The 18,680-nt window shown below is 41.3% G+C and overlaps 1 pseudogene; it reads right to left on the reverse strand.

Annotated features, from left to right (window-relative positions):
• Window positions 1-941: 941 nt before the first annotated feature.
• On the reverse strand, window positions 942-14,108 carry Znf33b (zinc finger protein 33B; annotated as a pseudogene).
• Between the last annotated feature and the right edge of the window lie 4,572 nt (window positions 14,109-18,680).

Genomic DNA, 18,680 nt, shown 5'->3' on the forward strand with positions numbered 1-18,680 from the left:
AGCAGTCCAAGAAGGCTGTGAGCTCCAGACTGCCGCCTAAGACTGTCCTGTTTATTTTAAGTTCCGACCTTAAATACTCTTCTTAAAACTAGGGAACTGCCGGCCGGCAGTTTGGCCTAGTGGTTAAAGTGCTTGCCTAGCATGCACGAAGACCTGGGTTCGATTCCTCGGTACCACATACCTAGAAAAAAGCCAGAAGTGGTGCTGAGGCTCAAATGGTAGAGCTCTAGCCTTGAGAAAGTCCAAGGACAGTGCTCAGGCCCTGAGCTCAAGCCCAGGACTGGCAAAAAACAAACAAACAAAAAAAAAAAAAAAAAAACAAGGTACTGCCAGAGGCTACATTCATACAAAATAGTAAACAAGTCACATATAGGATAAATGAGAAAGGATTAACATTGCTTAAACTCATCCTGATAAGAACTGATTAACATTGCTTAAAGTTATCCTGATAAGAACTGATTGACATTGCTTAAAGTTATCCTGATAAGAGTTACTTCCTTGTGTATACAGTTGTGTAGGTCCAAGGTCATTGACCCCACAGTCGGTCCCCAACAAGGCCCTGTGGTCAAGACAAAGGACAGGTAAAAAAAAAAAAAGAAGGCTTTAAAAGTTCAACATTATCTAGTTTGTGTTTTTCATAGAAATTTACAAATTTAAATTATCTGTAAAGTTTTGGGATTGGGGATTTAGCTCAGTGGAAGAACACTCAGGACTATCCCTGGGTTTGTTCCTCAAAGAAAAACAAAAGTATAAAATTTTATATCAGCAATAATTTAGGATGTCACTTAGGCTGTTGGATAAGTTAAAATCTACAGTTTATCCTCCCTCATGGGTATGGACTACATTCAGTCCAGTTTGTGGATGAAAGGTACTGAATTTTCTCGAGCGTGTGTACAGTAAGGTGTGGCTGTATATGTGGCTATATATGTCTAATGTCCATTTCATTCATCGGATTTATCTTGTGTGTATATCCTCTGATGTACACTGAGGTTTGACTTTTGAGAGAATGTTGTCTTACATGTGTTACAGTCATAAGGCTTTTCACCTGTGTGCAATCTCTGATGCTTAGCTAGGTCTGATTTCCGGTAAAAGATTTTCCCACATTCGTTACACTGGCAAGACTTCTCACCTGTGTGAGTCCTATGATGTACTGTGAGGGATGATTTGCAACTGAAGGAGTTCCCACATTCAATACATTCATAGGGTTTCTCCCCTGTATGTTTTCTCTGATGTAGAATCAGTCCTGACTTCACACAGAAATACTTCCCACATTCACTGCACTTATAGGGCTTTTCTTCCATGTGGGTCCTCTTATGTACAGTCAGAGCAGACTTATGGCAGAAAGCTCTTCCACACTGAGTGCAGGCATAGGGCTTCTCCCCCAGGACTCGTAGCTAGTGGTGTAGGAGCCCTGCTGCTTGCCACCTGTGCTTCAGCACGTACACACTCAGTGACACAAGCAGTCAGGAGCCAGAGGGTGCCTGGACCCTCCCACCTGGAGCAAGTGGGGCGTGTCTCAGGACACCAGTGGCTGAAGGTCGCATTCAGGGATGTCCCTATTTGCTGACGAGGCGGCCACCTCTCCATCTGTATTTAGCGAGCACGTTTTGTAACATAAAGTCAGATCTGCACGTAGAGTCTGGTCTACGGAGTCTGTGTTTCTGGGATTATTCATGGGCTCCATTGCCATCTTACTCCCCCTCCTAGACGTCTGAGAAGGACCCCAACACAGGTAAATCCTCTGATGCTGCGTGAGCTGTGACTTCTGGCAGAAAGACTTACCACATTCATTGCATCCATACAGTTTCTCTCCAGTATGGGTTCTGTTATGTTTAGTTAGGTAGGACTTACTGTAGAAGATTTTTCCACATTGAAAACATTCATAAGGTTTTTCCCCTGTGTGTATTCTATAATGCTGAGAGAGGGTTGACTTGTGGCTGAAGAATTTCCCACATTTGGTACAGGAAAGGGTTTCTCCCTGTATAAGTTCTTTGATGCACTGTGAGGTCTGACTTTAAGCATAAGTTTTTCCCACATTTATAACATTCATACAGTTTCAATGCTGTGTGAATTATCTGATGTGTGCTGAGTACTGACTTAGGGTAGAAGGCTTTCCCACAGGCATCACATGTATAAGGCTTATCCCCTATGTGAGTTCTCTGATGCTGCATGAGGTGCGACTTTTGATAAAAGCATTTTGCACATTCCAGACGTGCAAAGGGTTTCTCCCCAGTGTGTGTTCTCTGATGAACTGTAAGGTGTGCATTCCCACAAAAGGATTTTCCCACATTCATAGCATTCATAAGGCTTTAGCCCAGTGTGGGTTCTCTGATGTTTAGTGAGGTCTGACTTCTTGTAAAAGGTTTTCACACAGACAGTGCACCAATAGGGCTTCTCCCCTGTACGTGTCTCCTGGTGTAACGTGAAGGATGACTTGTGGCTAAAGGCTTTCCTGCACTGATTGCATTCATAGGATTTTTCCCCTGTGTGTGATCACTGATGTTTGGTGAGGTCTGATTTCTCCCAGAAAATTTTCCCACAATTCTTACATCCAAAGTGTTTCTCTCCTGTGTGCACTCTCTGATGCCTTGCGAGACATGATTTTCCTGGGAAAGCTTTCCACACACTCAGGACACATAAAGCACTTCTCTCCTTTATGGGTTGTCTGGAGTTTTGAGAGACATAACTTGCTCATAAAATGATTTCCGCTTTCATTATTTTTACAATGTGTCTTGACACCACTGTATTTAAGAGGGGGTAGTTTTCCAGGGATTCTCCTCAGAGGACACCATCTCAGGGAATAGGAAGAATGAGGCATCAGAGGGTGTGCTCCCACATTCAGCACTGGCATGGTCCATCTCATCTGTGTTATCATTCTTATTCAGGTTGAACAATGCCTTTTCTAAGAACATTCCCTGACTTACATTATAATCAAAGATGTGTCCTAAAGTATGATTCTTTTCATACTGAATAGGAGTCTCACAATGACACACAGAAGTCCTGTTTTTTAAAACTTCATTTCTCTCCTTAGAGTGAGTTTCCTCATGTTTAATTTTAAGTAGCAATTTTCCACAGGCATTAAATTCATCAGGTTCATTCCTTAAGAACATTGTCCTACTAAAAACCAATTGTGAAATTCTACTGAACCTCATTCCATAGGAGTCAAAATGACAGAATACTTTTGTGGGAGAAAATAAATTGATGTCTAAGTTCAATGGTTTTTCCTATTATATTGCCTTTTTCCTGGGTCAACGTTTTGTTATTAATGAATACAACTTCCCACCAATGTTTAGACTGATTTGCCTGGCTTCTGTCATTCATATGGTCAGCATTCCAACAGTCTAGAAAGAAGTCATAGCAATTAAAAACACATCTGTTTTCCAGTTAAATGTTTTTTTTTCTGTTTTTTTGCCAGTCCTGGGCTTAAGCTCAGGGCCTGAGCACTGTCCCTGGATTTTTCTCAAGGCTAGAACTCTACCACTTGAGCTTCAGCACCACTTCTGGCTTTTTCTAAGTATGTGGTACCAAGGAATCGAACCCGGGTCTTTGTGCATGCGAGGCGAGCACTCTACCACTAGGCCAAACTCCCGGCCCCCAGTTATATGTTTTTTATTTGAGTTTTTGTGGGGGGAGAGTACTGAGGTTTGAACTGAGGGCTTCATGCCATGTTTGTGACACTGGTGCTCTACCACTGAGCCATACCTGCAGCTCTTTATTACACTGGTTATTTTTAAGCTAGGGTGTCACTCCCACTCAAGTGCATATTTGTCAATGATCTGCCTATTTATGCTTTGCACAAAATTAGGATACTACTGCATTCTGCTTTGAGTCTAGGAGTAGGGGGTCTCACAAACTCGTTTGCCTAAGATGGCCTCAATTTGCCAGGATTCCAGCCACTAGCACCTGGCACTAAAAAGTCTCTCATAGAAAGTACCTTTTATACAAATGCCATATGCTATCACTGTCATTTTCTGTCCAGTTTCCAGAGGTAAAACTGCCATATGTGTATACTTTTTATTTTGTGGGTATGAGGTATGAATAAATAGACTAGAACAGTAGAAAAAAAGAAAAGCATCTAGCTATTAAAAAGTTAGCTGGGCACCTATAACTTACACCTGTAATCATGGCTATTCAGGAGGCTGAGATGAGAGAATCACCCTGCAAGCACAGGCAGGGAAACTGTGAAACCTTTCTCTCTAGTTAACCACCAGATAGCTGTGAGTTGTGGTATGGCTCAAGTGGTAGAGTTCAATCCTTGAGTTCCGGCCCAGCACTAGCATGCACATACACAGAGAACTATATATTTGAATGTGTGGATAATCTCTCCATGTATCCTGCTAAAAATAAGATAAACAGAAAAAGAATAAGGAGCATTACCTCTAATAGCCTGTGACTTTCACATCATAAGGAGACAAAAATACAGTGAGTCAACCTGGACTACTTCCCAAGCCACAGCTGTGTATGTAATGGTACTCACCTGTCACCCTAGCTTTGTGGAAGGCTGAGATTGTGTGACCCGATACCTACCGAGCAAATGTGAGACCCTGAGTTCAAACCTTACTATCACTACATAACAAAGAAGTTAATGGTGCTGTGGCTCAAGTGGTAGAGCACTAGCCTTGAGAAAGCCCAAGGTTGGTGCTCAGGCCCTGAGTTCAAGCCTCCATCTGGTGAAGAAGGAGGGGGGAGGAGGAGGAGGAAGGGGAGGAGGAGGAGGAGGATTCTAAAAGATGACAATACAAAGTCTAATACTGCCTTCTGTAATGTTAGAACAGTCTTGGAAAGGAATTATGATAGCAAAACGACACATGCTGTATAGAGAAAGGTACTAAATATGAAAAGAAATAAACTGTTTATTGAATTGAAAGAAGTAAATTAAAAGAATATAATTCAAGGCCAGCTGACTCACATCTGTAATCCTAGCTAATTAAAAGATTGTGGTTTGAAGTCAGCCCAGGCACGAAAATCCTTGAGCCTCATCTTCAGCTAAACCAGCAAAGGTCTGGAAGTGGAGCTTTGGCCTAAATGATAGAACATCAGCCTTGAGTCAGAAAGCTGAGGGACAGCACCCAGGCCCTGAGTTCAAGCCCCTAGTTCTAGTGCACACGCGTGCATGCGCTAGCACATGCATGCCCACACACACACACACACACACACACACACACACACACACACACACACACACACTCAAGACCAGAAATGTGGAGAAAGTTCCCCCAGATGAAACTGCAAGGCTAAAGAAAAAGGCTCAGGACAAAACTAAACTTACTGTGGTACAAAATTCCATCAGCAGATCTCACTAGGAAGCCAAAGAGAAGAGATCTAAGAGCACTCAATGATCTCCTGACTTGGGCCAGAAGTTTGGCCTAGTGGTAGAGTGCTTGCCTAATTTGATTCCTCAGTACCAAAAAAGCCAAAGGTGGTGCTGTGGCTCAAGTGGTAGAGATCTAGCCTTGAGAAAGACCAAGGACAGTGCTCAGAGCAGAGTGTGGAAAAAAAATGAACAAAAAACTGGAACAAAATGTCCAGAAGCTGCTCATGCTTATAATCCTAACTACTCAGAGAGCTGAGATCTGGAGGATCATGATCCGAAACAAGCTCAGGCAGAAGAGCCCTCGAGAGTCCATCTCCACTTAGGTAGGGTAAAAAAAAGCAATCCAGGGCTGGAGGAGTGGCTCAAGTGATAGAGTACCAGCTGTGAGCAAGTCAACTGAGCAAGAGTGAGACCCCTGAGTTCAAACTCCATACTGGCAAATATAAAATGAAATAAAGTATGAAGTAAAAAAATAAATCAAGGTGCACTTAAAAAAAGAATGGCGCAATGAATCATGTTGGACACTAAAGGCAAAAAGCATACAATATGGCTGATGCCACCATCCACTACAGAAACTGAATCCCATGAGAGACACACAAACAGGAGCTAAAACATCACTATCAAGTAACTAGAAGAAAAGCAAAAACACATGAGCAATGGAGATCACTTGAAAAGAATGGAAGGGTCCAGTGTTGGGAGAACTAAGAGGAACTTGCCATCATCGTGTAAGCTGGAAGGAAACTGAAGTGGTTTGGAAAACACTCTAGGACTCCATGGAGAAATTGTTGGTTCATAGACAGGAGGAATGAATCTCAAGTTGTCTGTGAGGCAATAATCATTCCTTTACCTGAGTCTGCCTGCCTTCCTTCCTTCCTTCCTTCCTTCCTTCCTTCCTTCCTTCCTTCCTTCCTTCCTTCCTTCCCCTCCCCTCTTTCTTTCTTTCTTTCTTTCTTTCTTTCTTTCTTTCTTTCTTTCTTTCTTTCTTTCTTTCTTTCTTTCTTTCTTTCTTTTCTTTCTTTCTTTCTTCCATCCTGGCTTGAACTCAGCCTGAGCAGTGTCCTTCAGCTTTCTCAAGGATAGAGCTATACCATTTGAGCCACAGTACCATTTTTTCTATGTATGTGGTACCAAAGAATTGAACCCTGGTCTTTGTGCGTGATAGGCAAACACTTTATCCCTAGGCCATGCTCCTGGCCCCTAAGAGTTTCTTAAGTAAAAAAAAAAAAAAAAAAGAGAGATTGTATGTGCTAGTCCTAGGGCTTGATCTTTGGGTTTGAACACAGCTCCCGGAGCTGCTTTTACTCTAGGCTACTGCTATATGACTTTGAGTCATACAGCTACACTACTGGCTTTTTTCATAATTTAGTGGAGATGGGAGTCACACAGACTTTCCCATCCAGGCTGGCTTTGAACTGTGATCCTCAGAGCTTAGCCTCCTGAGTATCTAGGCATGAGCCACCAGTGCCTGACTATTAAATTCTTTTTTTTTTTTTTTTGCTAATCCTGGGCTTGAGCTCAGGGCCTGAGCACTGTCCTTGGACTTTCTCAATACTAGAGCTCTACCACTTGAGCCTCAGCACCACTTCTGGCTTTTTTCTATGTATGTGGTACCGAGGAATCGAACCCTGGTCTTCATGCATGCTAGGCAAGCACTTTAAGCACTAGGCCAAACTCCCGGCCCCTGACTATTAAATTCTTATCTATCTTTCCTGTCTCTTGGTCTAGATGCTCTAACATACATACCCGTGACTACAATATTGCTAAATATTAAGATAATGAACAAGCTTTGATATCATCAGATATCAGCTAAAATGATTAACAGCCTTAGTGAATGCTTTTGTTTGTGCTGGTACTGTGGCTTGAACTCAGTGCCTCATACTCTTGCTTGGCTTCAAATAGTTTGGTATTGGATAAGAAAAGAAAATGTATTAAAAATGTTCCTCCTCTTTTATTTTATGAAGACACTGGATATTTATTATTTCTTCTCAAGGTACAGAACTCTAGTGAGCATTAGGCCCTCATGTGTTGACACTATATATTTTATTTAGCTTTTTGGTCAAAATTGAACTTTTGTCCCTGGGTACTGTTGACTCATGCCGATAATGCTACTCTTATCCAGATTTCCCCTGACAGTTCTTTTTATTGTAATACACTCAATTCATTTACACATTCATTAATTTCTATATTCTGTGGTCAGCTTCATAAAATATAGTTTTAGTGTTACCTACATAAATTTATTTAGACATACTATTTTCACCACTACTTTTTTTTTTGCCAGTCCTGGGCCTTAAACTCAGGGCCTGAGCACTTTCTTGAGCTTTGTCAAGTCTAGAGCTCTACTACTTCAGTCACAGCACCACTTCCAGCTTTTTTCTATGTATGTGGTACTGAGGAATCAAACCTGGGTCTTCGTCCATGGTAGGCAAGCACTCTACCACTAGGCCAAACTCCCAGCCCACCACTACATTTTTTTAATCCTCATTTCTTTTTTTCTTTTGTCAGTTGTGGGGCTTGAACTCTGGGCCTGTTCTCTTGTCCCTGGGCTTTTCAGCTCAGGGCTAGCACTCTACCACTTGAGCCACAGCACCATTTCTGGTTTTCTGGTGGTTAATTGGAGACAAGAGTCTCATGGACCTTCATGCCTGGGCTGGCTTTGAACCTCGATCCTCGGATCTCAGCCTCCTGAGTAGCTGGGATTACAGGCATGAGCCACCAGTGACCAGTTTAAAAGGAAAATATTTTAAATTACATAAATTATATAAGAATCAAAAATATTCAAAAGTAATTTTTTTGGAGATACGAACTAGTGAGCACTAGATCCTTTAATTCTTGAAAATGTTTTTGAGATTGTCAACCCTTGAATTAACTACAGACAATAACAGAATGGATCCTTGTTTGTGCAGTCCCATTTAACTCACCTGGGAAGTTCTTGAAAACTCTTCCTTCACTGCAAATGGCTCTGCCCCTTGCACCTCAGGCTGGCTCACACAGCACCCTGTTAACAGACATCATGACGGCATCAGGTGGGCAGCTTCAGTGGTATGGCCTCTGGTGGAGGAGGCATCATGCTACTGGGAATTCAATCTTTTCCCAGTATCCATGATCTTTACAGAGTACAAAGAGCCCACAGGCTTCCAAACTCAAGGACCAAACAAATGCTATGTGGAATGGCCCAGTAACCAGTCTCACCCGCTGAGACCAGGTGGCTGTAGTTTTCAGGCATCACATCCCTGTACAGAGACTGCTGGGCATGGTACAGGCGGCTCCACTCCTCCTGAGTAAAGTCCACAGTCACATCCTTCAATGACATTGATCCTTGGAATTTCTGTTCAGTCTGCACCATCCACGACTCGATGACGTGGAAAAAAGATACATGGGATGAGTCCTCCCAGTGATTACAGGTCACAGATTTTGAAAATCATTAAACAGCCATTGCAGTTGCTTTATACTTATTAAGAGGGAGGAAAGCAACTAATAACTGCTATTGGATTAAGGTTTTAATTCATTCAACAAAAACAAAAAATGGTCCACAAGATTCAGTGGAGTACCTGGAACTATTGGAGCTATTGGAAATAATTTATTAAGAGTCCTATTATACTTGAGGATTCAATAATGTGGCAAGAAAATAGAATATCTGTAGTAATATGCTCGTGCTAAAAAGGAAGTGTATACAAAACAGGTTAATAGGGTTTGGAGGCATGGCTAAGGTGGTAGAGCTCCAGCCAATGAGTGAAGTATCAGATACTGAGTTCAAATTATGGTCCCAGGAATTAGAAAACAAAAAAGACTAATGTTATATTTACAATTTCCTTTTTGGTTGAAGACTAACCCTGTGTTAATCCGAAGCCCGGGGACACAGCCGAGGGAAAGGCAGGGATGTTGGAGCATTCCAGAAACCAGTACAGAACAAGGAGAAGACATGAGAGTGTCATTGTCCTGACATAAGAAAAAGGGCCAAGGAAAAGGGGCCAAGGAAGTAGTTGGGGAATTAATTATGGAGAAATTTAAGTCCAATGGTTTCCCGAGTATTTGATCATTGTATTATCTTCAACAGTATTTTTGTATACTACAGGTTTATACCTATAAAAATTAGAAAAATAAAAAGCAACAAAACAAAAAACCAAGAAATTACTAATACCACTGCACAAGTGGCCACACATCACACACTGTCATTTATTTTTCCTGATTTGTTCAATATAGCACACATACATATATGTATGTATGTATGTATGTATGTATGTATATATGTGTGTGTAGCCTGGCCCAGTGGCATGTGCCTTGGGAGTGGAGGTGGGAGTTCAAAACCAGACTGAGCAAGAGAGAGAGAGAAACAGAGACAGAGACAGAGAGAGAGACAGAGACAGAGACAGAGAGAGACAGCAAGAGAGAGAGAAAGAGCACAATTTAGCCCATGTACAGAGATACAAAAAACCCTAAACAAAAAAATAAATGAACTAAATCTAACAACATATAAAACAAGGTATAATGGATTATAACCAGGTTGATTTATTTTAGAAATATCAAAACTCAATTAAGACAATTCAAACAACTAATAAAAGAAAAAGATATCTGATAATTTCAATAGCTGTCAAAAGCAGTTTGATAAAACTGAGTTTGTGAGGGGGAGAGCAGGTAACTCTACCGCAGATTTCTCCTGGACTGGCGCAAGAGAAGGTTTAGACATGTCATCTCTGAGCTCAAAAGTGATCGCGCTGTGAAAGTCCCCTGGGCCACTGGTCACTTCCATTAAGCTGTTAGTTGACAAGACCATGTACATTTCAGGACAGGAAGTATAACTAAATTATCTAGTTATCGTGGAAATGCTATAGCATAGGAAAGATAAATTATGCTATAAATTACACTTTGTATACTCATGGCTAATTACAAGAATACAGAGAGACTTAATTACATACTCAAAAAACTTTAAGTAAGGGAAAAGATGCTATTCATTTAATGATATGAAATATGCATGTTAGCTATGTGGTGAATAAAATTAAAGTACTCTGGCCTGGAGTGTGGCCTAGTAGTAGAGTGCTTGCCTAGCATCCATGAAGCCCTGGATTCAATTCCTATGTATCACATAGAAAAAGCAAAGTGGTGCTGTGGCTCAAATGGTAGAGCTCTAGCCTTGAGAAAGCCCAAGGACAGTTCAGCCCTGAGTTCAAGCCGTGGGATGGGAAAAAAAAGAAAGAAAAAAAAGTACTCAAACTTGAGAAGGAAGTAAACCAAAATTTTATATGAGTAAGATTTTCTAATGGAAATAAATAAGCATGTAATCTGCAAAAAAAAGTCATAGGAATTCATGATCCAAAAGGAAACTGTGAGCTGGGTGCTGGTGTAATCCTAGCTACTCAGGAGCATGAGATTTGAGGATCCTGGCTCAAAGCCAGAACTCTTCAATTAAGCACCAAAAATGTGAGAAATGGGAGCTATAGCACTAGCCTTAACAAAAAATGCTAAGGAACAGTGCTCAGGCCCTGAATTTTTGCATGGCAAAGGGAGGGATGGAGGGAGGAGAGGAAACTGCATAATATGGACTATAATTAGATAACCTTGATAAGAGTTTTGCAAAAATCAAATATACTGATACTGATTGGCTTTCATAGGGTATGTCCTGAGGAGTCCATCAGAATTTGAAGACTCATAAGACAAAAATTCACGTAATACATCTAACCTGCTAACTGTCAATGCTTAGAAACACTGTGCTTGGGAGAGTATCACTTGTTTACCCTTCTGACCTTAGAACCCAAAGCTCACTATCACTCTATAAGAATGTACAAGAATGTCAACGATACTAGTTCTACTTATCCCTAGAAAAAGACTAAAATTTAAAACTCTAAAGTACAATCTCTATTAAATGCCGATGATTTTATATACTTATAAATATAAAATTAACTCCTCACAAGGGCGTAAGATAAAATCCTGAAAGCATTCATCCATCCATCCCAAAAATCTCTAGGGAAAGTATCAGAAGCTAAAAAGCAGGCAAATCTTCAAGTTGGGTGCTAGCAGGACACGGAACTCTCAGAACGAAACTTTTAAAAAGGAAGATGGACAGCTTGAACAAGGCAAACAGAGGAACTGATAGGGTGTGTGTGGATCTGGTGTGATGTCGGGGAGAATATAACTGCAGAGGGCAGGGACTGGAGTAGAAAAAGAACAAATCCCAGGCAGGCACAGGAGCCTGGGAGGATCACTGTTTCGGGCTAGCCCACGAAAAAAAGCTAGTCAGCTCCTGTCCCAATCAAAAACTGGGCATGGAGGCACATACATGTAATTCTAGCTAATTAGGCAGCTCCAACACTGAGACTTGTCCTGAACAAAAATGCACCGTTAAAGAAATAACTAGGGCCGGGAGTTTGGCCTAGTGGTAGACTACTTGCCTAGCATGCATGAAGACCTGGGTTCGATTCCTCAGTACCACATACATAGCAAAAAGCCAGAGTGGTGCTGAAGCTCAAGTGGTAGAGTGCTACCCTTGAGAAAGTCCAAGGACAGTGCTCAGGCCCTGAGCCCAAGTCCAGGACTGGCAAAAAAAAAATAACTAATGAAAAAAAAGAAAAAGAAAAAAAGGCTTGCGGTATGTCTCTCAAGATAGACTGCCTACCTAGCAAGTGTGAGTTCAAATCCCAGACTTAAAAATGGAGCAAAAGGGGCCGCGAGTTTGGCCTAGTGGTAGAGTGCTTGCCTAGCATGCACAAAGGCCCTGGTTCAATTCCTCGGTACCACATACATAGAAAAAAGTCAGAAGTGATGCTAAGGCTCAAGTGGTAGAGCTCTAGCCTTGAGAAAGTCCAAGGACAGTGCTCAGGCCCTGATCTCAAGCCTAGAACTGGCAAAAAAATGGAGCATAAGCATACTACCTGAAAACCATACATTTAAGAAAGCTGCACAACCTCATTAATCATCAGATATATGAAAATAATGCTGTCTGTCCATTAACAAGCATTTTTATAAGTACAGAGAGGAAAATAATATTCAGGTAAGCAACAGTATCTACATAAATCAGAACTCTCCATATCCAAGCTGGATGCTAGTGGCTCACCTTTGCAATCTTAGTTACTCAAGGGTCTGACATCTGAATGACCAGGATCAAGAAATCTAATAACAGAAGATGCTGGCGGGAATGTAGCTAGGAGGGATCACTACTACACTGTTGGTGGGCGTGCAAACTTGTTCAACCACTATGGAAAGCAGTATGGCAGTTCCTCAAAAGACTAAACATAGAGCTCCCCTATGACCCAGCAGTTCCACTACTTGGCATTTACCCAATCATCCAGAAACAAGGACAGACTAAGTCCACTAGCACAACAATGTTCATTGCAGCACTATACACCATAGCAAAGATATGGAACCAACCCAGATGTCCCTCAGTTGATGAGTGGATCAACAAGATGTGATATTTATACACAATGGAATTCTATGCTGCTGTCAGAACAACATCACCCCATTTGTAAGGAAATGGAAAGACTTAGAAAAAAATCACACTAAGTGAAGTAAGCCAAACTCAAAGGAACATTCGCTCAATGGTTTCTCTCATTTGTCATAATCAGTAGAAACCTTGGATTCTCCTAGCAGAGATTTACAATAGAACAAAACCTAGATAAATAAGGCCATATAGCATGATGCTAAATGAAAGGACCTCCAGGATATAGAAACAAAAGCCATATAATGAGTGATTGTTGTCCTTAATGTACTATGTTATCCCTCATCTCTTTTGCTGTCCCTTGGTTATCTCATATTGTTACAGTATTTCACCTTGTTATCTGATGTATATATGCATATTTGGTTATTTGGAATTGGATAGGGAAGAGAGGAAAACAAAATGAAGGGCAGGAGAGGGGGAAGGGAAATGGGGACCAAGACATGAGAATAGGTATCAAAGTATGTGAAGTAGTAATGCACCTTCTATCTGGTGAATATAATATAACCCTTCTATTACAATAAAAAGTATACGGGGGAAAAAAAGAGTCTGACATCTGTAGAAAAGCAGTTCAAAGACAGCCCAGGGAGAAAAGCCTGTGAGACTCCATCTCAAATATAACCAGCAAAAAGCTGAACTGAAAGCCTGACTCAGGAGAGCACCCACCATGCATGCCCAAAGCCCCATGTCCACATCCCAGTACCATAAAAAATGATTATTATAAATACACAAAACTCCCATGTAAAAATAAGAATGAAGCAACTTACCTTGTTCATTTTGTGCTTTCTATGTAGTTCTGAAGACCCAACTGGGCTAGAAGAAAACCAGGGTTATGAAAGATGTTGGCTCCCATAAATTTGATTCTTCTGCCCTAAAAAGCTATTCATATATACGAGATGAAATGTTCTCTAAGGGAGGTTACTGTTCCTTTGAACCTTAAGAATGATCAGGAAGAATTAGGTGAAAGATCACTGAATATTACTCTAATCACTCTAATTCTCTCAGATATAAATATTTGCATCCTATCCACTTTAAGTTTTACTCACTGTTGGTGTTCATAAAAACCTTAAAATTGGCAAGATAGGGCCGGGAGTTTGACCTAGTGGTAGAGTGCTTGCCTAGCATGCACAAAGACCCGGGTTTGCTTGCAATAAAGACTCTCGTGCTCTTACATTGGATTCAGCTCCTTGGTGGTCTTTGGGGACCCTGATATCTGGGCATAACAGTGGTAGAGGTCTAGCCTTGAGAAAGTCCAAGGACAGTGCTCAGGCCCTGAGCCCAAGCCCAGGATTGGCAAAAGAAAAAAGGCAAAAAGCCTGGGTGTGCATGAATTCCTAGAGGCAGGGACGGAGACTTGGGCAGTAGGTTACTAGACCTGCCAGTCTTGGGACTGAATTCTCAAGCTCCCCATGACCCTGCCCCCAGAGGGATAAGCTCAGGTGCCTTTATGCCATGCCACATGACTTCATATTCCTGTTTTGTCTCCTGACTCCTGGTTCTTCTCAGGTCACCATGGCATCCCACTTAGTTCTCCATTGGAGCTAATCTGGTTTGTGGGTATTGCTTTTATGTCTTTCTTTCCTCTTTTGCTCTCGTGGCTCATTTTTCTGACAGTGTTAAGTTTCTTTTGGGAGCTGCAGATCTTTGAGACAGGAATCTATCTGCCAACCACCAGTGCTCTAATAAAGATTTCTGATTCAGGGTCTGGGAGTTTGTCCTAGTGGTAGAATGCTTGCCTAGCATACACAAAGACCCAGGTTCGATTTCTCAGTACTACATACATAGAAAGAAAAAAGCTGGAAGTGTGCTATGGCTCAAATGGTAGAGCTCTAGCCTTGAGGAAAGCCCAAGGACAGTACTCAGGCCCTGAGTGCAAGGCCAAGGACTGGCAAAAAAAAAAGGCTGAAGAAAAAGCAAGGTTTGCTGAGACTGAGAGAGATCTGAAGGTGCTGATAGTGTCTTGTAATAGGAAAATGACCCTGGAGAACCAGAGTGCACAAGAGTCAAGAATGGATAGAAACTGATGCTGGCATCTTCTAGCCAGGAAACTGGGGGACTCCCCCAAAGAGAGAAACAGAAGCCTCCATTAATAGCAGCCCATAGCTTAATCTTCAAGTTCCTTCCCCTGCTTTGGGGACCTCTCAAGAAAGCAAATATTGCAACCTATCCAACATTAGAACATCATGGGGAATCATACATCCAGGGCATTATCATCAAAACTGGAGTTTCACATTCGCTGACCACAAGTCTGTTAGCCTTTGGTCCTTTACTGCTTCAATTGTATTTGTTGAATTATGGTTTTTCCCAGCTGAAAATCAGAATAAGGCAATGTGCCTTTCAATTTCACTAGTCATCCCGCTCTATTTAATTCTCAAGTTTCCATCACCCTTTGTTCCTTTTATCTCTTCTCTTTTTTTGTTCTTTTCTTTGTCAACTGAAGCCATTGCACCTACCATTTAATCTGTCATTTTCATCCCTTCCTAGTACTTAGCCCTCCTCATCTGTTCCCTCTTCAGCTATGATAGTGAATTTCCTCTCTTACCCATGTCTCTCACTACAGTTCTTTCACCTGATTTTCCTCAGTTTCCAACCACTTCCCACTAAGTACTCACATAACAATAGTTGTTTGTGCTGTTTGCTTTTTTTATTAAAGAATTTATTAATGTTGGTTTTTACATCATATTTTAAATGATAATTTTAACAAACAAGTGTTCAAGGAGGGAATCTCTATTTACAATCACTGGGACTTAGTATTTAGAACTTAATCAAAATTAGGCTAAGGGTTTGTATGTCATAGAAACATATTATGAAATAAAACATTATGTCTACAGAGTCATGGGTTTTTATGTCTATATAGTTGTTTGTATTTCCATTACCATGTCCATAGCTTTGGGTATGCAGTTATTGAGTCCTCGCTCTTGTACTCTTTGGATTTAATAGCCACGTATTAAGGATATCATGTGCCTTTTGTTCCTTAGGTCTTGACTTGTCTCACTCAACATGATTCGCTCTAGATTCATCCACTTCCCTGTGAATGCCATTATTTTACCTTATCTGTTGGCTATGTAGAATTCCATTGTGTATATATACCACATTTTCTGTATCCATTCATCTGCAGTAGGGCATCTGGATTGTTTCCATTGCCTGACTGTTGTGAATAGTGCAGAGATGAACATAGCTGAGCAGGTGTCCTTATAATATCTTGGGTCATGATGTTCAGGATAGATGCCCAGAAGTGGTATGGCGGGAATCATAGGGAAGGTCTCTTATCAGTTCTTTAAGGAACCTCCACACTGCTTTCCAGAGTGGCTGAACTAGTCTACATTCCCACCAGCAGTGTAATACGTGCTGTTTGTTTTTTTGCTGAAGCAAAAAGGCAAAAAACAAAACAAAAAAAACACTTAAGCAGACCCATAACAAGCAATGAGATTGAAGAAGTAATACTCTCCCCACAAAGAAAAATCCAGGTCCCAGTGGAATCTCAGATGAATTCTAGAAGAGCTTTAAAGAACTAAAACCAGTACTCCTCGAATGAAAGGATCCCTACCAAACTCATGCACACATCCAGCGTTACACGCATGCCCAAAGCCGGCAGAGACCCAGTGAAAAAAGAGAACTATAGACCAATCTTTTCAATGAACACAGGCCCAAACTCCTTAATAAAATACTTGCTATACATGTGAGGGGCTCCAACGTGCTGGCTGTTTCTCATGTTGCCATGTTACAGCACACAGGCCGGTGGCCACAGAGTTGACTTCTTTCTCCCAGAAAGTGAGGCTCACCCTCGCTGCAAAGCAGACTAGATGCATTATCAGTGAAGGCCTTGCTTCATTTTCATACAAACAAAAGCTAGTTGTCTTCGAAGCCACAGGTCCTACTACAGAAACACTCTCACCTGAGAGTGTACAGAGGAGAATGTACAGAGGTTTAATAGACAAGTACTAACATCCGATAAATTGTTCCTGAAGTGAGTGATGGCTTCATACAAATGTAAATTTTGAGAGAAAAGTCAAAGGTGCTTCAGCCTTGAACTGTGTGTTTGTGTGTATAAAAATATTTATATATGGGGCCGGGAGTTTGTCCTAGTGGTTAAAGTGCTTGCCTAGCATGCACGAAGACCGGGGTTCAATTCCTCGGTACCACATACATAGAAAAAAGCCAGAAGTGGTGCTGAGGCTCAAGTGGTAGAGCTCTAGCCTTGAGAAAGTCCAAGGACAGTGCTCAGGCCCTGAGCTCAAGCCCAGGACTGGCAAAAAAAAAAAGCGCTAAACATAGAACTACCCTATGATCCAGTGGTACCATTCTTGGGCATCTACCCAGAATATTTTCATGCAGTACATAGTAATGACACTTGCACATCCATGTTCAGTTCTGCACTAGTTACAACAGCAACAGTCTGGGCACCCTGCATGAATGAGTGGATCAAGAAAATAAGGTTTATATATATATATATATATATATATATATATATATATGTATATATGTATATACAATGGAATTCTACTCATCTATCAGAAACAATATTAATTATTTATAGGAACTTGGATGAACCTAGGAAAACATGTTAAGTCAGGTTCAGACAAATGGCATATACTGTCTCTCATGTGGAAGTTAAATCTAAATTATAAACATATACAAAAACATCTACAGGGTTATATGTATATATACACAAACTGACTAAAGAATGATATGCTTAGGGGAGGAGTCTTAGGGTATAACTATTTTGAATAAACCATTGAACAAATGAATACCAGGATGTTGAAACATGGCCTTGCTGGGGAGCCCACAGGAGGGGAGAGCACACAATTGGAGGGAGGAGGGGCCAAGAAATATAGTCATTACATTATGTAAAAATTGAACCAGAGGGTAGGGATTGGATGGATAATGATGGAGGAAAAAGATTGAAGGGGTAATGTTAATTGAAATGCCTTGTACTCATAATCTGACTTTTGGAATTGAAACCCCTTTGTACAACTACTTAATAAAAGTAGTTTAAAAAATAGATCACATCATGCTCATTGTTTGAAAGGGATATCTTAGCATGCAAAACATTCTTCTGTGCATTTACATCTATTGTCCTGCTATTCTGAAGCTCCACACCAAGCCTGTAAATTACTTTTTTTTTTTTTTTGCCAATCCTGGGCTTGGGCTCAGGGCCTAAGCACTGTCCTTGGGTTTTCTCAAGTCTAGAGCTCTAGCATTTGAGCCAAGCACCATTTCTGGCTTTTTTCTATGTATGTGGTACTGAGGAATTGAACCCTGGTCTTCGTGCATGCTAGGCAAGCACTCTACCGCTAGGCCAAACTCCCAGCCCATGTAAATTACTTTTTATAGAAATTTGCATTTCAAAAAATGCCAGTGAGTCTTCTTCAACCTTGTCATGAATTAACCCTCCATTAAAAAGTTTAATAGGGGGGCCGGAAGTTTGACCTAGTGGTAGTTTGCTTGCCTAGCATGCACGACGACCCAGGTTTGATTCTTCTGTAACACATACATAGAAAGCAGGAAATGGTGCTGTGGCTCACATGGTAGAATGCTATCCTTGAGAAAGCCCAAGGACAGTGCTCAGGCCCTGAGTTCAAGCCGCAGGACTTGCAAAAAATAGTTTAAAGACGGGCGTGGTGGCTCACACCTGTAATCCTAGTTTTTCAGGAGGCTGAGATCTGAGGATCAAGGTTCAAAGCTAGCCTGGGCCCAAAAGGATCTGAGACTCTTATCTCTAATTAACCTTTAGAAAAGAAAATGGGACTAGGCCCAAGGGTAGGGCAGTAGCCTTGAGTGAAGAGCTCAGGGTCAGCACCCAGGCCTAGTTCAAGCCCTATGAGCCACAAAAAAGGAAGGAAGGAAGGAAGGAAGGAAGAAAGGAAGGGAGGGAGGAAGGGAGGAAGGGAGGAAGGGAGGAAGGGAGGAAGGGAGGAAGGAAGGAAGGAAAAAAAAGAAAAG

Source organism: Megascapheus bottae, chromosome 15 (genome assembly GCF_031878675.1).
Source record: "Megascapheus bottae isolate mThoBot1 chromosome 15, mThoBot2.hap1, whole genome shotgun sequence".
Taxonomy (NCBI): Eukaryota; Metazoa; Chordata; class Mammalia; order Rodentia; family Geomyidae; genus Megascapheus; species Megascapheus bottae.